Genomic DNA, 22,321 nt, shown 5'->3' with positions numbered 1-22,321 from the left:
GAACCCAGAGAGCGTAACCCCAAACAGAACCCGAGCCATTGCTTGCAAAGCAACTTACGTCCAAGTCACAGAAAAAAAAAAAAAAAAAAAATGCAAAAGACTGGCGAACAGGATGAAATAGTCCACCTCATTTTTTTTTTAAATCAAAGACATGCAAAAACAAAACAAAAAAAGTGCCCACGTTCCCGTCTCAGTTGACCACAATGTCCTGAGCTGTCTGAGAGACGGGGCCCCACCCCCACCCCAGCCCACCCCACCCTGGGCTCCCTGGCAACAGGGAACAACCAGCACAAACTTTCAAGGAAAGCAATTTGGTAATCGGTCTCAAGAGCCCTACAGCTCCATTCCCAGCCATCTCTCCTAAGGCAAAAAAAAAAAATTGGAAGCAATCTGAAGCTCCGGCAACAAACGTTAAATCAATTACGGCACACAAACTCGACGGGATGGATGCCTGAAAAATGTTTTCAATGAACGTCGGCAATGATCACAAGGCTCACTCCGTAAGGTTAAGTTGGGAGAGCCGGGTCACAAAGCTGAACCTTCCTGACGTTTCATGCACAGGAATACAGGCAGCTGGGAGGAGATGTACCAACAGTCTGATGGGGGAACTGGCGTGGGTGGGCTCAGAGGTGTTTATTTTGTTTCCAGATTCCATTCTTTGCTTTTTTTCCCAAATTGCTCATTCTATGCAGCACATTGCTTTTAGAAATCAGAAAAGAGGGACTGAAAATCCTGGCCAGCAAAGAGTAATGACTAAATTCCTCATCTGCCAAGGATGAAGAAGATGAATTAAGACAGCGATGTACCTGTTCACCTCTTTCCCAAGAACGTCAACGATGGTTTTCCTCAAGAGGCGCGGTGTGCCAGCTCGGGGCGGGGGCGGGGCGGAGATTCCTTCTCCTCGGGGGTTCACAGTGATCAGCCTCCTCTGAGTCACCTTGTGAAGGTTTATGATGCCAGAGTCTATAAACACAACATTAAATATTTATGGTTGATATTTGCTGCTTCTAAAAATAACGTGGAGGAGAAGGTCTCTTAACAAGGCCTCCTGTTGACCTTCTCGATGAAATCACCAAGGCTGCTGATTCTGTAAACACGATGACAGCCACCCACAGGCCCTGGAAATCCGTAGGCCAATGCCGCCTTCTTAATCCAGTGGACCCCCCCAGCCCCGGGGGGCCCTTTCCACCTGAGCCAGGTACCCTTGGCCTTCATACCCCAGTGTTGATGGGGCCCCAAACCTGCTTATGCGATGGGGCATCTTACTCCATCAATGAAATGTAACGAAATATTACATAAGCTTATCAGTTAGGAAGACAGTCTTTTTTTCCCCCTACCAAAACTACTTTCGATGCTTTGTTACAGACTAACAGACACGTCATCAGACAAAAATGTACCATGAGGGGCTTCCGGAAGGTCCGGTGGTTAAGACTCGAGTGAGTGTCCACCGCAGGGGATGTGGGTTTGACCTCCTGTCGGGGAAACTCAGATCACACATGCTGTGTGCATGGTACAGAGTGCAGCCCAAAATTAAAAAAAAAAAAAAAAAGTTATCATGAAAACGCTGGCGGGGTGGACAAGAGTGAAGAGATCTCAGAGAAGGCAGTGAACATGCAGATGGATTCCGTGCGGAGGTGGTTTCCTTCGGGAACCACTGCGCTTCACGGGACTCAACCCTGGAAACGGCAGAGGGTGCATCATGGGTACAGTTTATTACGGACAGACGACCCCAAACTGGAATTACTGGACCCGTATTCCAAGACAAGGCTGAATTACCTTCCATCAAGCAATGAGTGAAGAAACCTGCGTTTAAATTTGCTGCTGTTTAGATGCTGTCGTATCCCACCCTTTCGCAACCCTGTGGACTATAAAGCCCGCCAGGCTCCCTCTGTTCACGGGATTTTGCAGGCAAGATCACAGCAGCGGGGGGCTGCCCTGGCGATCCAGTGGTTCAGACTCCGTGCTTCCCACTCAGGGGGCACGGGTTCGATCCTTGGCGGGGGAAATAAGATCCCACGAGCCTCATGGTGCAGTCCCCAAAAGTTAAAAAAAAGAAATACTACTACTGGAGTGGGTTGCCATTTCCTTCTCCAGGGGATCTTCCCGACCCCGGGATCGAACCAGCATCTCTTGCCTTCGCAGGCTGTTTCTTTATCGCTGAGCCACTAGGGAAGCCTAGCATTCAAACAGCTTAAGCTTAAGTCTCCAGGAGGTGACGCTTACCTTGCTCCCCCTATAGCAGTAAGCATGGGCTTTGAAAGAAGTGTGGGCTTTGAAAGAAGTGTGGACACACAAGAGAGGGGAAAGTGGTAACTCGACACTGAAGGGACTCTGCAAACGCAAACCCTGAGCAGAGGGCAAGCTCTGCAAGCTCATCAGCATTAGGTCACGTTGAGAGTCCCGGCCCTGGAGGCAACGTGATCACAGGGCCCGTCTCTGCGGTCTATGTCCCCCAAACTCATAAGCCCAGCCTCATCACGGGGCACACACGTGCCAAGCCCAAAGTGAGAGACGTTCTACGAAAGTCGCGGCCGGTATCCCTCAAAACAGAGCCACCACCACCAAACAAAGTCCGAGACGCTGCCCTGGCCCAAAGGAAAGATGGAGACAGGACAACTGAGTTCAGTGTGATGGGGACGGGAATTCTGAGACAAAAAAGGACATGGATCGAGAAAAGGTTAAACGTGAAAAATAATCAGATATACAGTGAACAAAATTTTTTTAAATCATGTATACGTGTTTCATTTCTTTTTTTCTAATTGATTTATTTTAATTGGAGGCTAATTACTTTACAATGCTGTAGTGGTTTTTGCCATACTTGACATGAATCCACCACGGGTGTACATGTGTCCCCCATCCTGAACCCCCCTCCCACCTCCCTCCCCATCCCATCCCTCTGGGTCATCCCAGTGCACCAGCCCCGAGCACCCTGCCTCATGCATCGAACCTGGACTGGCGATCTGATTGACGTATGATAATATACATGTTTCAATGCTATTCTCTCAGATCATCCCACCTTCGCCTTCTCCCACAGAGTGCAAAAGACTGTTCTGTACATCTGTGTCTCTTTTGCTGTCTCACATATAGGGTCATTGTTACCATCTTTCTAAATTCCATATATATGTGTTAGTACACTGTATTAGTGGTTTTCTTTCTGGCTTACTTCACTCTGTATAATAGGCTCCGGTTTCACCCACCTCATTAGAAGTGATTCAAATGCATTCTTTTTAATGGCTGCTTTCTGATGAAATGCCCAGAGAGGGGCCTCATTCTTCCTGCAAACACGGCTCAACCATCATGGTTAAGAAATCTGTGCAGGAGTGTCTGTACGTGCCACCTACATCAAGGTCCATGTCTCTGGGTAGCAAATCCACACACACACACAGGTTCCCAATCCCACCCCCATCTGGGTCAACAGCTGTTACTGTGCCCAAACCATCAGTAATTCCCTCACGGTTATGAGCGAGCCTCACTCCAAATCTTTGGACGCATCAGCAGTCCTCAGTCTTGGCAACCCTGGAGGAAACATACGTGTGCACACACACACACACACACGATCCTATCAAGTTGCATTTCTGTCCTTCAAAATGCCATTTTCTTTCATGTCTCTTTGACTTTCCGCTTTTCCTCCCTTAGGAATTTTGGCTATCTGCCTTAGCTGAACTTGAAAAGGCAGGGAAGATGAGTGTCCATGGGAAAAAAACTAAAGTTGGGGTTGGGGGGAAGGATACTGGCAAATCCCTGGACAGCGGCGTGATGGCCACTAGCTGTGAAGGTTGCAGTATCTCCAACCTTGTGCCAAACAGACCAGGGGCATTTAGGGCAAGTAAAGGGCTCCCCGTGCAGCCTTTCCACATGCCAAGGCTTCTTCTGTACATGAAGGCTGCTGACGCAGCCGCTCTGGGGGTCAGACCCTTTGGGGTCCACCTTGGGCCAGGTCCACTTCCCTAGCCCGGAAACCCACTCCTCTCTCTGCACAGCAGTTGCCTTTCTAGAAAACGAGAACGATAAGAGAATCCTGACTCTGAGGATCCTCCGAAATGTTCATCAAGTCAACCTGCGGGTGGAGAATTCACAAAATTCAGTTCCCTACCCACCGGGGTTCATTTCTTCTGTCTCTGCTCAGTCCTATCTGACTCTCTGTGACCCACCCCGTGGACCATGTAGCCCCCACTGGGCTCCTCTGTCCCTGGGATTCTCCAGGCAAGGATACTGCAGTAGGTTGCCATGCCCTCCTCCAAGGGGAATCTTCCTGACCCAAGGATGGAACCTAGATCTTCTGCACTGACAGACAGGTTCTTTACAGTCTCAGCCACCAGGGAAGCCCTTTCTTCTATCTTCTGCTGCTGCTGCTAAGTCACTTCAGTCGTGTCCGACTCTGTGCGACCCCGTAGACGGCAGCCCACCAGGCTCCACCGTCCCTGGGATTCTCCAGGCAAGAACACTGGAGTGGGTTGCCATTTCCTTCTCCAATGCATGGAAGTGAAACAAAAGTCGCTCAGTCGTGTCCGACTCTTCGCGACCTCATGGACTACAGCCTACCAGGCTCCTCCGTCCATGCGATTTTCCAGGCAAGAGTACTGGAGTGGGTTGCCGTGGCCTTCTCCTGACGTGCCTTTAAATTACCGTGAAGAGGTCATTTGAGCTTACACTTGACCTCTGCACTTTTACAGCCTCACCGGCACATGGAGGTTATCTGCGGAATGAATGAATGATGTTAGCGCTGACACTGAAATGCAATAAAGATGTTATCATCCTTGAAACTGTTAGAAAGAGCTCAGGGGCGGGGAAAAAAATTCTCATTCATTTTTTTTTCCCCCATTAACTTTGCCTAGAAGACAAAAAAAAAAAAAGGCAATTCATTATTTAGAAAAGGCAAGGGCAACCTTTCCTAAATGCCTTGGGGCAGAAGGTGAACGTGCAGGGGCAGCAATAATTCAGGCAGTCACTGAAGATTTATTTACCCGAGTTTAAGGAGGAAATGGGAGGAGAGCTGACTGGCCACGTCCACCGGTGGGGGCTCAATGGATGTTTCCATTTCCTGGGAGGGAAACTGACTTTCTGTCCAAGAATATCATGGAGAGCACAAAACAGGTGCATAATTTTTTATTTAGCTAGGTAGTAAAGCGATGGGCTTCTGAGATGCTGCTCGTGGGAAAGAATCTGCCCGCCAGTGCAGGAGATGCAAGAGACTCGGGTTCGATCCCTGGATTGGGAAGATTCCCCTGGAGAAGGAAAACAGCAACCCGCTCCAGTATTCTTGCCCTGGAGAATCTCATGGACAGAGGAGACTGGTGGGCTACACAGTCCATGGGGTCAAGAAGAGTTAGACACGACTGAGCACGCACACACACACACACACTCCATGGGGTCAAGAAAAGTCAAACATGACTGAGCATGCACACACACACACACACTCCATGGGGTCAAGAAAAGTCAGACACGACTGAGCACGCACGCACACACACACACACACACACACACACACACACACACACACACAGAGTAAAGTGACAGTCATTACATGCAGATTCTATTGTATCCAAAAGTCAGGGCACAGACACAGCTACAGAAATTTCCCCCCACTTTCTGACAGTTGACTAAGTACTCAAGTGAGTAATTCTCTGACCAAGATGGCAACTTACGGGTGCAGAAAATAAAAGGCTGTAGTACGCAGCCTCTTCACATGCATTTTTATTTGTTATTTGTTATCTCATTTATGTGGCCCCAGCATGTAGCATGTGGACTCTCAGCTCCCCGACCAGGGCTTGAACCTGTGCAGCTTAAGGATGGAGTCCTAACCACTAGATGCCAGATAAGGCCCCAGGCAGCCTCTGAGATGAAATCCAAGGAGCCCCACCCCACTGGTATCTGCACCCAGGAACCACCCCAACCCACACTGACCAGGATTGGTCTATGCGACCCACAGAACACGGCAGAAGGAACAGCACGTCCCCTCTAGGTCGGACTGTGAAAGCATGCGGCTTCCAGCACTTTCTTTTTAATGTTTTTAAGTTATTCTATTGTTAATTTATTTATTGGCTGTGCCATGAGGCATATGAGACCTTTAGTTCCCCCATCCAGGGCTGGAAGATCTCCTTGCACTGGGAGATTAGAGTCTTAATCACTGCTCCATCAGGGAAGTCCCCAGCACCGTCCTTCTCTCTCCTTTCTCCTGTACTCTGTTTCCCCTCCTCTGCTATCTCTCTTTCTCTCTCTCTCTCTCTCTCTCTCGATCACACACTCTGGGGAAGCCAGGTCACGGGCAGCCCTGCAGAGACGGGAGGGGACTGAAGCCTCCCGCCAACTGCCACGTTCATGAACGGGCTTGGGGTTGAGCCCCCAGCCCGGCACTAGGCTCAAGAGACTGTGGTCTTCGGGCCAACACGATGACTGCAACTCACGGGAGACCTCGAGCGGGAACACTCTGGCTCATCCGTGCTTGGATTCCTGAGTCTCAGAACCCACGGGAGGTGATCTGTGTCTGCAGTGTTCAGCTGGGAGTGCTGGGGTGATCCCTCACACCCCAGTGGATAAACAACACAGGGGCTGGAACTGGGAACACACTGGTGGACGTCAGAGAACACTGGCATAGAGACTAATCCCATTCATTCGCTCCCCACAACTCGCCAACCCCTCCAAGCCAATTAGTATCTAATTCCATTTGTTTGCCTTCAACCAAGCATGCAAACACACAAACAGCTGCAAACGTAAGACCCAGAAAACTACATGCATCTACCCTGACCCCATCACATAGCTCTCTTTCAGTAAAACCGGGTCTACCAGGTAAACCACGCACGCTTAGAAACCACACTGACATTTCCACCCCTAAATCCCCAGCAATCACTTGCTCCCCTCAGCTAGGCACTTCCATGTCCGAATGGTACAAAACCGGCATTTTTCCATTGTTGTTGTTTGTTGTTCACTCGCTCAGTCGTGTCCGGCTCTTTCGAAACCTCATGGACTGTAGCCCGCCAGGCTCCTCTGTCCATGGGATTCTCCAGGCAAGAATACTGGAGTGGGTTGCCATTCCCTTCTCCAGAGGATCTTCCCAACCCAGAGATGGAACTCGTGTCTCTTGCATTGGCGTGTGGGTTCTTTAGCCATGACCCACCATTTTCCATTAGATTAGAAGAAAAGTTCTTTCCAATCAAGTGTAAAGGTCTTGATTCAGAATGAGATGAATCCTAAACGTGTCTGCCTTATTTTAGCAAATTCTTCACATAAGGTCTCGAGACGCTGTGCTGTATGTTACATCATTGTTAAAGAGTTCAGTCCCGTGGCTCAGTCGTGTCTGACTCTTTGCGACCCCATGGACTGCAGCACACCAGGCTTCCCTGTCCATCACCAACTCCTGGAGTTTACCCAAACTCATGTCCATTCAGCCAGTGATGCCATCCAACCATCTCATCCTCTGTCGTCCCCTTCACCTCCCACCCTCAATCTTTCCCAGCATCAGGGTCTATTCCAATGAGTCAGTTCTTTACATCAGGTGGCCAAAGTACTGGCATTTCAGCTTCAACATCAGTCCTTCCAACGAACACTCAGGACAGAACTCCTTTAAGATGCACTGGTTGCATCTCTCTGCAGTCCAACGGACTCTCAAGATTCTTCTCCAACACCACAGTTCAAAAGCATCCATTCTTCGGTGCTCAGCTTTCTTGTAGTCCAACTCTCACATCTATACATGACTGCTGGTTAAACCGTAGCCTTGACGAGACAGACCTCTGTTGGTACAGCAACGGCTCTGCTTTTTAATATGCTGTCTAGGTCGTTAAAGTGTAGATTGACCTGAAAGAAAAGAGTCCCCACTTATGGCTTTCAACTATTCTGGATTATCTTTCTCACATGCAGAATCCCCGTTTCTGTTTAGCAGACTTTCTCACAGCAGCACTCAGAAACAGTGCATGTGCACATATTCTAACTGGGGCCCTAATTTTGGAGCTGGATCAGGCTCAGGGGTTGTAATTATGATGGGAAATCGTATTCCCCGTGGTCCAAACTGCTCCTGGAAGCTGATCGTCCAAGGCCCCAAGGTCCATCCCCGAGGACTGAACACGGTGATGGGGCACCCAGGTGATCTGCTGTTTACCACGTGAAGCCACCGTCGCCAAGAGAGGCGAACCCAAGGTCAAGGTTTCACCTACTGCACTCTGAGACGTTCAAGTTCGGAGCGTTTCTGACATGTCTGTTTAACACGTTTCCCTGAAAAGCGCCAGGAAGCCTTGAAATATGTGCCAGACCCACTCCAACAGTCTTGGGCTCCCCTGTTGGCTCAGCTGGGAAAAAATCCGCCTGCAGTGCTGAAGATCTGGGTTCAACCCCTGGGTTGGGAAGGTCCCCTGGAGACGGAAACAGCTACCCAGTCCAGTATTCTGGCCTGGAGAATTCCTGGACACTGTATAGCCTCCATGGGGCCGCAAAGGGTCGGACACAACTGAGTCCCTTTCACTTTGGCACCAACGAGTCTTCCACGGTGCAATTTCTTTCACAAGAAACTGGACAAGAAACTCCATGGAAGGGCCTGGGGATTCCAGGCATCAAAACCACTCACAGGCACAACTGGTTCTACCCTCGATCACTTCTGCTGGGAAATGGAAGGGGGTTGCACTACAGATCGTGGATTCTAGAGCCTCCCCTGGCGGCTGGGGGCTTCACACGGTCAACATCACATGGTTGCATGACGGAATATTCCAGGGATCAGGTTAAGTGGGCCCACAGTCTCCACTTTGAACACTTCACCCCCTGAACCCCATCCTCATAAGCAGCAGCCCTCCGGGCCGGTCTCAAGGCAAAGCCCACTACTTCCTGCTCACCTGCGATCGAGAACAGGCTCCACAAACCAGCAAAGCCACCTACACCTCGCTCACGAAAAAACCCCCTCCTGACGGACAGGCCACGAGAGCTCCCAGGCCTCCCAGAAATGTCAGGAAAGACACAGTCCCCTGGGGCTTGTGTATGATGGTCACCCAGGCCCCGCAACAGCAGGCCTGGTGGGTGGCAGGTGGCCACACCTGCAGCTCTGTTCTGCCGGCTAGTTCATTTGATTAAAGACAAACAATTTATACCAGTTTGGACTTCTCCACCCGCCCTGTAAATGGCCAAGGGTAAAGGGAGATCGCCACTACTGCGGGTTGAACTGGGCCCCCCTCTAAAATAGATATCTTGTGGTCCCAATACCTTGGACACCTTAGAGTGCGACCTCATTTGGAAATAGGTTGGTCGCGGATAGAATTGATCAAGATGAAACGCCAACTGAAAACACAATGAGATACGCACCTGACACCCATCAGATTGTTGAGCGTGGGCTCAGCCAGACAGACAACAAATAACAAGTGTGTCCAAGGATGGAAAGAAAAGGGAACCTGTACAATGCAGTGACGGTAAGAAGGCCGACTGGTGTAGCTACTGCGGAAAAGAGAACGGGGCTTCCCCAGAACATTACAAACAGAACGGCCGCTCGACCCAGCTGACACCACTTCTGGGCATTTTCCTGAAGAAGACGAAAGCACGAAGTTGAAGAGATATACATGTCCCTATGTTCACTGCAGAATTATTTAGAATAGCCACGATCTGGAAGCAACCTCAGCGTCCATCGAGAGATGAACGGATAAAGAAGACGTCACACACACACACACACACACACACAGAGGAAAATGGCTCAGCCATAAAAACAGAAGGAAACCTTGCCATCTGTGACCACGGGGATGGACCCACAGGCTATTCAGTTCAGTCACTCAGTCGTGTCCGACTCTCTGTGACCCCATGGACTGCAGCACGCCAGGCTTCCCTGGCCATCACCAACTCCTGGAATTTACCCAAACTCATGTCCATTGAGTCAGTGTAGGGTATTACATGAAACTCAACAAATCAAAGAGAAATACTGCATGATTGCACTTAGACATAGAATCTAAAAATCGAAACAAATGAAGAAACACAACAAAACGGAAACAGACTCATAGAAAGAGGTAGTAGGCAGGGGGCAGGAGGTGAAGGTGAGTGAAATATATAAGGGAGCCTAAGAGGGAGAAGGCAATGGCACCCCACTCCAGTACTCTTGCCTGGAAAATCCCATGGACGCAGGAGCCTGGTGGGCTGCAGTCTGTGGGGTCGCTAAGAGTCAGACACGACTTCAGTGAGCGACTTCACTTTCACTTTTCACTTTCATACATTGGAGAAGGAAAGGGCAACCCACTCCAGTGTTCTTGCCTGGAGAATCCCAGGGACAGGGAAGCCTGGTGGGCTGCCGTCTATGGGGTCGCACAGAGTCGGACACGACTGAAGCGACTTAGCAGCAGCAGCAAGAGGGAGAAACTTCCAGCCACAAAATGAGTCAAGGGGATAAAACAGAGAGCCTGGGGAATACAGTCAATAATAGTGTCATATGTTTGTTTGTATGGTGACAGATGGTAACTAGACTTGTTGTGGGGATCATTCTGTAAAGTATACAAAGATGGAGTCATTAGTCATGCACCCGGAATCAACATAGTGTTGAGGGTCAATTTGCGATTTCCTGGTGGCTCAGGTGGTAAAAGAATCAACCTGGGTTCGATCCCTGGGTTGGGAAGATCCCCTGGAGAAGGACAGGTAACCCACTCCAGTGTTCTTGCCTGGAGAATCCCATGGACAGAGGAGCCTGGTGGGCTACAGTCCATGAAGTCGCAGGGTCAAACGCGACTGAACGACTAATATTTTCACTCTTTTCAGGGCTCACTGTAGGTCAATCATATGTCAATAAAAAAGAAAAAAAAATACATCCAATCACACATACAGAATTCATCAAATGAGGTCACACTGGAGCAGGGCGGGCTCTTAACCCACTAGGATGGTGTCCACGTAGGAAAATGACCGTGTTAACATAGACAGACAAGGCGAAGACTAGGATGACGTATCTGTAAGTCTAGGGACATCCAGGGTTGCTGGAAACCACGGAAGCTAGCAGATGGGCAAGAAAGGAGCCCACCCAGAGCCTTCAGCAGAGGGCCAGCCTGCTGACATCTCAATCTGAGACTTCTGGCCTCCAGGAATGGGAGAGAATAGACTCCTGGTGTTTTAAGTCATGTGGCTTGTGGAATTTTGTTAGGGCTGCCCTAGGAACCGGCTATGACCACTAAGAAGCATAGCTTTTAACCTGCTTTATAATCAAGACAAGTGTTTATTAAAATGCTGTTTCTGAATATAATGTAACAACACTTTTCATAAGAGAAGACATTCATTTCATTAAAAGAGAAAAAAATAAAATCAAATAAAAGGAATTTCCTCACAGACTGTCAGGGAATCTGCACGTAAGGAAAAGGTCCCTCTGGCCGGCTTTGGTGCTAGTTTGGAACTTCATACCTTCACCCAGGTGGCCACCCAACATTCAGCCTCAATCACCCAGGCCTCCACCGTGTCCCCTCCACATCCTGGGAGGAAGCTGGGGTTCAGGTGGCGATAGAGTGGGACGAGGTACAAGATTCCACATTACCGCGTTGACATTTTCAGGGCTGAAAAATGCTGCCCACAAATGCACAGATCAAAAGCATAGTTTGTTTACATGACTGGTATCTACATGCGTGTCCACACGTGCATTTAAAAATCTTTCATAATTTCTACTGTGTCTAACATCAAGATAATTATTCTAAAAACCAAGGGCGCGTGTGGGTTTGAGACCAATAGGAGAGGCCCCCGAACTCTAGCTCAGCCAGGCCTCCAGGGTCCATACATTAAATCTCAGCATGGATGAGACACCATCACCATAATGAGAATCTCTCTATTCCTCCCGGTAATGAGCCCTTTTGAAGAATTAGTTAAAAATTCTGACATGGCTTCTCTGAAAGCAGAAAGGCGGGCTTCTTGAGGGGGGGCAGAAGAAACTTAGCTAATATCGGTGGGCGTGCTTAGTCACCCACCTTTACCACTCATGTTTTAGGATGTCTGCAAAGTCAAGGGATCTTCATGTACTCCAGGAGTTCTCCAGTGTTATCAGGCAATGCATCACGCTTCTCGTTTAACAGGACTGACAAGAATGCCGACTTCATGCGGATTAAGTTCCACATGTGATTAAGGGCTAAGTCTGCTTAGTCAGCCATAAAAAAGAACAAAATAATGCCATTTACAACACTATGGACCCAAAGAAGGTCGTACTGAGTGAAGTGTCTCGGACAAAGAAAGACAAATACCATATGATACCATTTATATGCAGAAGCTTAAAAAAAAAAAAAACTGGTACAAATGAATGTATTTACAAAATAAAAGAGAGTCACAGATGTACAAAACGAACTCATAGTTACCAGGAGCTGGGGTGGGGAGAAAAACTGGGAGACTGAAATTAACATACACACTGCTGCTGCTGCTGCTGCTAAGTCTCTTCAGTCGTGTCCGACTCTGTGCGACCCCATAGACGGCAGCCCACCAGGCTCCCCCGTCCCTGGGATTCTCCAGGCAAGAACACTGGAGTGGGTTGCCACTTCCTTCTCTAATGCATGAAAGGGAAAAGTGAAAGTGAAGTCGCACAGCCGTGTCCGACTCTTCGCAACCCCCTGGACTGCAGCCCACCAGGCTCCTGCGTCCATGGGATTTTCCAGGCAAGAGTACTGGAGTGGGGTGCCATTGCCTTCTCCACCCCTAGATGTTAAATAGGTAACTAACAAGGACCTACTGTATAGCACAGAGAACTCTGCCCAATACTCTGCAATGGCTTACATGGGAAAAGAATCTGAAAAACAGTGGATGTATGTGTATGTATAATTGACTCACTTTGCTTTACACCTGAAACTAACACACATTGCAAATCAATTATAATCCAATTAAAAAAATCTACCTTTTGAACTTGTGGATGCTGTTATTCCATGAGCACTCAACCAAGACCAATTATTAGAAAGAACCAAGGACACCAGCTTGAGGCTTTCCTGATATTTGTAAAAGCGAAAAGACACAGTCTATCACCATTTAGTAAACAGCGTCTATCTTACAAGAGGGGGCTTCCCTGATGGCTCAGTAAAGAATCTGCCTGCGATGCAGGAGACCCTGCTTCAATTCCTGGGTTGGGAAGATCTCCTGGAGAAGGGAAAGGCTACTGACTCCAGCAATCTGGCCTGGAGAATTCCATGGACTATACAGACCATGGGGTTGCAAAGAAACATGCCTTTAGAAAAGGCAGAGAAACCAGAGATCAAATTGCCAACATCCGTTGGGATTACTGAAAAAGCAAGAGAGTTCCAGAAAAACATCTATTTCTGCTTTATTGACTATGCCAAGGCCTTTGACTGCGTGGATCACAATAAACTGTGAAAAATTCTGAAAGAGATGGGAATACCAGACCACCTGACCTGCCTCTTAAGAAACCTGTATGCAGGTCAGGAAGCAACAGTTAGAACTGGACATGGAGCAACTGACTGGTTCGAAATAGGAAAAGGAGTATGTCAAGGCTGTGTATTGTCACCCTGCTTATTTAACTTATATGCAGAGTACATCATGAGAAACGCTGGGCTGGAAGATGCACAAGCTGGAATCGAGATTGCCGGGACAAATATCAATAACCTCAGATATGCAGATGACACCACCCTTGTGGCAGAAAGTGAAGAAGAACTAAAGAGCCTCTTGATGAAAATTGGTGGCAGGAAAGCTGAAATCCAACACTCCCAGTCCCAGTCTTCAGGGAAGGAGAGGAACTTGAAGACAATTGTGTCCTTAATGATCACTGACTGCTTGCGCTCCCCTAACTGAGCTTCCACAGCGCCATGAGATGTTACAGACGGTTCTGCAAGATGGCACACGGCACAGAATACCACCGTTGGTCATTAACTATCTCTTCGCAAAAAAAAAAAAAAAAGGTTAATGCCCTAGAACACAGACTTATTACTTCATTCTCCATCCAACCAACTTCGGAGTGGTCCCCTAAGCGCCTGTAGCTCAGTCCACACACCCTGACTGGTCTTTCTTCCCTCTACCAAGAAAGTAGACTCGTCGCTCTGCTCCCTTGTGACTGAGGGGTCTGGCCATGTCCCAGTCCAATCTGATGATAAAAAAAGAAGTTTTATTTATCGCTGTACCTCCCGTATCCAGCATAATGCTCGATCCACACAAAACCACTCAGCAAGGGTTGGCTGCCCTGAATTAAATTCAGATATAATATTATGAAAACACTATATGATGAAGCATGGCTTTGTGCAGATTGCAGGAGATCACAGGCAAGCTTTTATGACTCAAGCTCCTGCCAACAAGCATTTCCAACAGGGGTCAGCGATGCTTAGCAATATTACCTAAGTGGAGGGGTCAGGAGTCTTCTCTCTTATGAAGGAATGTTGCTCTCTAGGGTTTTCTCCAAGCTGTGAGGACCTGCTGGGTTTCCATCACAGGCAGTTAAGAGCAAATAAAGACATAGGGAGCTTTATCGATCCAGTCGAGACACACAGCAGTGCCAAAGAGTGATTTCCCATCAAGGATGCAGGTTGACTACATCCCTATGATAGCGGACAACCACAGACCGGACAGGTGTTCTCACTGGGTCTCCCAGTCTCTCCCAGGCTTCTGTGGGGTTCACAAATGACTGACATTCCGAAGGCAGAGCACCTTCCCATTTTATAAAGATCTCCCCAAACGGGAAGTGTCAGGAATACTCTAGAGAAGCCCAGTGTTCATGATCTTTTTCAAAAAAAATAGAGATAGTATTTAAAGCCATTTATTAATCCATTCATTTATTGACCAAATATTTGGCATGCACCTATAGGGCTTCCGAGGCTTCCCAGTGGGAAAGATTCAGCCTGCCAGTGCAGGAGATGTGGGTTCGATCCCTGGGTCGGGAAGATCCCCTGGAGGAGGAAATGGCAACGCACTCCAGTTTCTTGCCTGGAGAATCCCATGGACAGAGGAGCCTGGCAGGCTATAGTCCATGGGGTCTCAAAGAGTCGTACATGACTGAGCAACTGCACACACACACACACACACACACACACACACACACACGGACACAGCAGGCATCTACTATATGCTAGACACTTAAAAAAAATGCTTAAAGTCTTTATTGATTTTGTTAACAATATTGCTTCTGTTGTATATTTTGGTCCTTCGGCCATGAGTCATGTAGGATCCCAGCTCCACGGCCATGAGGCATGTAGGACCCCAGCTCCACGACCAGGAAAAGAAGCTGTAACCCCTGCATTGGAAGGCAAAGTCTTAACCACTGGACCACCGAGGAAGTTCTTCTGCTAGATACTTTTAGGTTCAGGGTATTTAAGTAAAACAGCTAAAAAAATTTTTTTTAAATGCCAACTTTGTTCAAACTTTGTTTGCTACATTCTATTTTTTTTTTTTTTTAACTTTTTACTTTGTATTGGGGAATAGCCAGTTAGCAATGCTGTGACAGTTTCAGGAGGACAGCCAAGGGACTCAGCTACACTATCCATGTGTCCACCCTCCCCCAAACCCTTCTCCCACCCACACACCACATTCATGATCTTTCATTAAAGGAACCACGGTGCCTGTAGCTACTTGAAAACTTGCAAAGTGGCAGGGGCCTGTCCTGTATTGTGCTTCAAGGTGCTGCAAAAAAAAAAAAAAAAATTCACAAAAACCTGGGCTCTACCATCTAATTCCTCATCCTCACGAAGACCGAGTCGGCTCCCAACAACCGGAGCCTGGCTGGAGAAACACATGTACATTTCTCATCACCGCTACGGCTTTCCTGTGAACCCAGGAGAGCTTTGACTCTTTTCTGTCTCCACCAGGGAGCCCCAGCTGGGGGTGGGTCTCACGTCCAAGTGCAGGGAAGAGTTTCTCAGGGGCAGCCTGCCTGGCAGAACAACCCACAGATCTCTTGGAAGCTCACGGCCAGCCCTGGCCCAACAGAACCCTGGGTACTTGTCAGCGTCTCTGCTTCTCTCCCACCTCTTAACGTCTGTGAGTGCTCGGATACCACCCATCGCAGGACACAGACGTTTATTATGCCTCCCATCCAGAATCCGCTCGTATCCCGCGCCAACTTATTTACGCAAGATGCTGAACTTGGCCATTCACTATGGATCGGTGTTACTGCCACATTCAGATAACACGATAAAGATCAAGATAACAGCAACAAGGACACCCTCCTTCTCCTTGGGTTCTAATATGTGATCTAGTTGACTCTGAGATCAAGGTGTGTGTGTGTGTGTGTGTGTGAAGTCACTTCAGTTGTGTCGGATTCTTTGCAACCCCATGGACTGTAGCCCGCCAGGCTCCTCTGCCCATGGGATTCTCCAGGCAAGAATACTGGAGTGGGCTGCCATTCCCTGCTCCAGGGGATCTTCCCGACCCAGGGATCAAACCCAAGTCTCAAGTCACGTTCATCATTACTAGTGCCCCCTGAAGGAGAACACTGACTGAAGACAGGACCAGGGTGGGCTCAGAATTCCTTGCTCAGGTTTTTGCTTCAACAAAACATCTGAGCGTGCAGCAGCCGGGGCTGGACCAGGCCAAGGGCCGTCCCACGGTGCAGCTTCCAAAGGACACACACTCTGGACTCGAGGGCTGCTTGACCTAAACATTTCCCATAAATTTTGGGCATATCATGCATTTCTTTCTTTAAAAAAAAAAAACAGCATTCTATCAGTGTCTATCACGCCCAGTGACTTTCGGCATTTAGAATACATTCTGACCAGTGGGTGGCTGAGTATGCGTGTGGGTTAGAAAACCGTGACAGAGTGGGCATTCACTGTTGTTCCCAATTAATATCTCTGGGAGGAAAAATGCCCCCAGAATTTCATGAAATTAATGAAAAGGCGAAGAATTCTATAGGATCCACTGTCGGGGCAGTTGAGTCCTCTGGCGTGACAACAAAGCTCGCATTCTAAAGTAAAGCAGCAGATATGCTCCAAGTCTTCCTCGCTGTTCAGTCGCTCAGTCATGTCTGACTCTTTGTGACCCCACGGACTGCAGCACACCAGGCTTCCCTGTCCTTCATGATCTCCTGAAGTTTGCTCAAACTCACGTCCATAAAGTCTGTGACACCATCCAACCATCCCATCCTCTGTTGTTCTCCTTCTGCCTTCAGTCTTTCCCAGCATCAGGATCTTTTCCAATAAGTCAGTTCTTCGCATCAGGTAGCCAAAGTATTGGAGTTTCAGCTTCAGCATCAGTCCTTCCAATCAATATTCAGGGTTGATCTCCTTTAGGATGGACTGGTTGGATCTCCTTGCAGTCTAAGGGACTCTTAAGAGTCTTCTCCAGCACCACAATTCAAAAGCGTCAATTCTTTGGCTCAGCTTCAAGCCTGGAGGCCTTTAAACACCCCTCTCCGTTTCTATCAGCGTTGAATCTATATTTCTAATTTGCTTTACTCTGGGTCCTTGTATCCACTGAGGACTTAAGTCTCTCCCTTAATGATTAGTCTCATTTATGACTTTTGCTTCATGAATGAGCATCAGTGTCAATTATATAAAGCCTCCACCTGATTATGCATAACGAGAGGCTCCAGGTGTGATGGGTGTTAAGGTAAGCTGTGATGTGGGAGTCCGGGGTCCCCCACCAGCTTACTCCCTGGGGTTCCCCAAGAAGGCTGGGGACACTGCAAGCCCCTCCACCAGGACACGGCTCTCCCCGCTCGGGCTGGACACCACCTCCTGTGCCTCTGTGCTGTTGATGTTTAGCCGCTCAGTCAAGTCCAGCTCTCTGTGACCCCAATGGACTGTAGCCCATCAGGCTTCTCTGTCCCTGGGATTCTCCAGGCCAGAATACTGGAGTGGGTTGCCATGCCCTCTTCCAGGGCATCTTCCTGACCCAGGGGATCAAACCCAGGTCTCCTGGAGTATCGGCTTGTGGATTCTCTGCCACTGAGCCACCTGGGAAACCCAACTGCCCTGCACCCTTTCACTGAGTCAGTCAAGGGAACTGTCTGCCTTTACGTGACAAAAAAGACAGCTACAGGACGATCCTGGGCACATTAAGGACTCCCGTGTATACCCTGGCGACAAACCTCGTCCACACTCGGATTCACGGCTGAAAGCCCTGTGATGACTTCCCGTCCTCTCGCACGTATCCAGCAAAGACCCCGCTACACACTCACCAGCCTCCATGAACAAATTGAAAGTGAAAAGCAAAAGCGTTAGCTACTCAGTCCTGTCTGGCTCTTTGCAACCCCATGGACAGCAGCCCATCAGTCTGTGGAAATCTCCAGGCAAGAGTACTACAGTGAGTTACCATTCCCTCCTCCAGGGGATTGTCCCGACCCAAGGGATCGAGCCCAGGGTCTCCTGCATTGGCAGGCAGATTCTTTACCGTCTAAGCCACCAGGGAAGAAGCCTGGTTGAATGAATTTAAAGCGAAATCTAAAACAAGATGAAACTCATGCATCCCAGAGAGAGCGACGACAGATGCTGACATGTGCATTTCCAGAGACTACAATGGAAGCGCGGGGCAGGGGTGGGGGGGGTGGGGGGGGTGGGGGTGTCGGTGGGCGGCACTCTGGACAGTGGGGAGTGGGGAGTGAGGACCGACAAGATACTGAGCCAGATCCAGGGGGAAACTTAACTCCCCCAGAACAGAAGAGGCCACGCTGAGAGGGAAGGGTGTTTAATGCATGGCTTCAGAACCTCAGAGATGTGAGCGTGGGGTAGGTCCCAACAAGGGCGGCGATGCCCACCCAGGAGGCGGGACCCTGTCCGCGGACGTTGTGGGCTGTCCCGGGTAGACACAGATGCTGGGGGATGATGCTGACTCCTCGTGGCAGGGGGCGCTGGCCTGCCCACCAGCCTCCACCCACGAGAAAAACCCGGAGCACTCTTACCCAAGTTGTTAACAACCACCAGTATCTCCAGACCCTGCCTGATGGCCCCGTCGGAAGCAAAGCTGCCCTGGTGCTATTCTATGGTGAACGGCCGACTTTGCTGACCCGTGCTTACGACAGACACTCAAGAGTTTAGAGGGCTGGCTGGCGCGAGAAATAATAATAAGCACTTCTCATCTTCCCTAGGAGCCATAAGCAGCTTGACGAGCGCCACATCTAAGCATCGTGGCTCAGCATCTTCAAAGTACTTGCGAAACACTTCACATCCACTCTTCACTAATGAAGCCACGCGTCCGCCTCCAATGTCCTCCCAGTCGTGAGTGCGGCCGTCTGCTCCCTCCCTGAACAGTCTCCCCGTGATTTTATTTACAAAATCAACTGTGCGGAGTGCAGGTGAACGTGAGCGGTCTCCAAGAGCAGACTGCAAAAATAAACAAATAACCCACGGCTGACTGGCTTCCCGTGTACTTGATGTTCAGCCCTCCTTAAGTCTGGGAGAACGGACTGTATGTAAATGATGACATTGAAACAGAATTGCCTAAACCTTCAGGAAGTTCTGTTCCCAACACAGTTTGCTGATTTCATGGCAAACTGCTCCATGTGTAGCGGACTGGAGGGATACTGTTACCAGATGTTAGCTGAGAGAATCTGGCACTGTGTTCAACTCAGGCTGGTGACCAAACCCACCCGGGGTGCGGACATATGAAACAGAAAACTGCACCTCAATTTACAAGCTCTGCTTGGTTCCCCTGCTAGCGTTCAATTCTTCCAATGTCCCAGGGATTCAAACCACGGTTCCGGATTCCTTTTCACGTTTGCCGACCTCTCCCTAAAAGCCAGCAAGACGTGGGCAAGGAGGGCGTCTGAAAGGCGGCGGCACCCAGGAGCCATGCAGCCAGCAATTCAATAGAGGGAATTATTTATTATATGAACCCTCTACATCGAAACCCTGAAGCCAGGTTAACGTTTGGGCAAAAAGGTATTTACGTTTCAAACACGGAATATTGAGCACCCTCTTATCAACAAAGCTGTTAAGCCACTTCGCTGCCAGCAAAGGGAAATAAAACGTGATACGCCCATCTAGTCTTATTATTGGCAACAAAACCTTCAGGACTCGCATGTTGTTGGACTATTATCCAGCTGACCGTGGCCTTGGGTGCTCAATCGTGTCCAACTCTTTGCAACCCCAGGGACTCGAGCCCTCCAGACTCCTCTGTCCATGGGATTCTCCACGCAAGAGTACTGGAGTGGGTTGCCATTTCCTTCTCCAGGGGATCTTCCTGACCCAGAGCGAGCCCCCTGAGCGAGTCTGAGTGTCAGACGGGGGTCTGAGAACCACCGTGTATATTACAGGGCGGAGTGGCCAGACCACGCACAGGCTCAGGACATGGGTTTGCCCCCTCACTTGGACATTCTAAAGTCCCCTCCCCATTCACCAGGATGCCAAAGCTCCACTCCCTGCAAAGTCTAATTTCTATAACCTCACTAGAAGAAAAGCACAGCTGTGCAAACACACAGGTGAGAAAGGAAAACATCACGGAGGCGAGAGGCTTTTGCAAAGGCAGGGCAGGAACCTGGCCAGGTCTGTTCCAGGCTGTTTGAATGTGTCTACATCTTAACATCATGGAACTTATACTTGGTTCAACCGAAACTCTGCTCTGGAGTGGGGCTTCCCAGGTGGCTCCGTGGTCAAGAAGCTGCCTGCCTGTGCAGGAAATCAGAAGGGACATGGGTTCGATCCCTGGGCTGGCACGATCCCCTGGAGGAGGAAATGGCAACCCACTCCAGCGTTCTTGCCTGGAGAATCCCCTGGACAGAGAGGAGCCTGGCGGGCTACAGTCCATGGGGTTGCAGAGAGTCGGACACGACTGAAGTGACTGAGTACACACGCACGCACTGCTCTGGAGACCTCTGAAAGTGTGACATCTCCACTTGGTTAGCTGACACCAAGGTGACAATGAAATGCAAGTTCTGAAATTTCAAGATGCTCTTAAAGCAGTCTGCCTCGGACAGAGGAAATGCAAGCTGTGCCGTAGGCAGAGTTGGGGAAGCCCGCACGAATACAGGTATATGCTAATAAATTGAGGACAAGAAAACAAAATAAACCCACCGAGGTATGACATGGTGATTCTAGTCCGTGGCTCTTAAAAAAAAAAAAGTTTTTTTGAACATGACTTTAATCTCCAAGGACAAAACAAGGATCCCTCAAGGCTAAAAATGTATTTCCTGTGGCTTCTTGAGAAGTTAAGCTCCAAAATAATTCTCCCCTCTCTAGGCAAGGCACCGCAAAAATCCAGGTTCAGTCGCTCTGTTGTGTCCGACTCCGCAACCCCATGGACTGTAGCCCACCAGGCTCCTCTGTCCATGGGATGCTCCAGGCAAGAATACTGGAGTGGGTTGCCATTTCCTACTCCGGGGGATCTTCCCAACCTAGGAATCGAACAAACCCGCGTCTCCTGGGGCTCCTGCATTGGCAGTCAGGTTCTTTACTGCTGAACCACCCGGGAAGTCCACCACTAAAGATGGCTAAGGACAAATTCCTAGAAGAAACGCCAGAAGAGAGTAAAGCAGAAAGCGGGCGTAGGGGGTGGGGGCAGGGAGAGCTGCATTAATATGGAATGCTGTCATTGAGTAATTTTCCCCATGACCTAGGAATCCCTGACAACTAACACTTACTACTCTCTGCCTAAAAATGCACCCAGTCACAACTGTGTTCCTCTTAGAATGAAGTGAAGTCAAGTGAAAGTCGCTTAGTCGTGTCCGACTCTTTGTGACCCCATGGACTTGTACAGTCCACAGGATTCTCCAGGCCAGAAAACTGGAGTGGGTAGCCTTTTCCTTCTCCAGGGGAATCTTCCCAACCCAGGGATCGAACCGAGGTCTCCCCCACCCATTGCAGGAGGATTCTTTACCAGCTGAGCTACCAGAGAAGCCCCCTTTTAGAACACAGATACATAAAAGTGGGGAGGTTATTACAGTGACATATGCACGGATATAAAAAATTCTTGGAGGTGCTTTCTCAGGAATCTCAAACAAGTTCACCCTGCTGTATAAATGCTGCTCCTTCCCAAGAAAATCTTCCCTGGTAGCTCAGACGGTAAAGCATCTGTCTACAATTCAGGAGACCCAGGTTTGATCCCTGGGTTGGGAAAAGTCCCCTGGAGAAGGGGGGGCAACCCCCCCCCAGTATTCTGGCCTGGAGAATCCCATGGACGGAGGAGCCTGGCCGGCTACAGTCCATGGGGTCGCAGAGAGTCGGACACAACTCGGTGACTTCACTTTTCCTAAGCAATTCCTGTTGGCAGTTCTCTGGGGTCTCAGGTGGGCGGGTTAGTCCGTGGCGGGGAGCTCGGGCAGTATCAGGTGGGGGTGTTAAGTCAGGGAGAGAGGGGAGGCGATGGTGGGGGTGGGGCGGGGAGGTGAGGGCTGGCTTAGGGTCGATGGTGGGCTTAGGAAAGGGTGGGGGGTGCTGGGTTGGGGAGGGGTGGGGCCGAGCTGGGTGTGGGCTGGGGAGTCAATACTGGCAGGTATTCCAGCCAAAGGGCCCTGGGGAGGGTGAGGGGAGAAGGTCAGGGAGTCCTC

General features: G+C 49.4%; 1 protein-coding gene across 7 annotated transcripts in view; it reads right to left on the bottom strand.

Annotated features, from left to right (window-relative positions):
• The window catches only part of TBL1X (transducin beta like 1 X-linked), a 245,297-nt gene that overhangs the window by 111,010 nt on the left and 111,966 nt on the right, over positions 1–22,321 (bottom strand). For 4 of the 7 annotated variants that reach the window (XM_024987972.2, XM_024987977.2, XM_024987974.2 and 1 more), the window contains exon 3: positions 807–963. The exons of the other annotated variants lie outside the window; for them this stretch is intronic. The gene's annotated coding sequence lies outside the window, so the exon portion shown is untranslated. The remainder of the gene's footprint in view (positions 1–806; positions 964–22,321) is intronic. 7 annotated transcript variants of the gene reach the window in all.

This window comes from Bos taurus, chromosome Y (assembly GCF_002263795.3).
Source record: "Bos taurus isolate L1 Dominette 01449 registration number 42190680 breed Hereford chromosome Y, ARS-UCD2.0, whole genome shotgun sequence".
NCBI classification, from domain to species: Eukaryota; Metazoa; Chordata; class Mammalia; order Artiodactyla; family Bovidae; genus Bos; species Bos taurus.
Note: the sequence above shows the minus strand (reverse complement) of the source record. Positions and strands in the feature narration are given on the sequence as shown.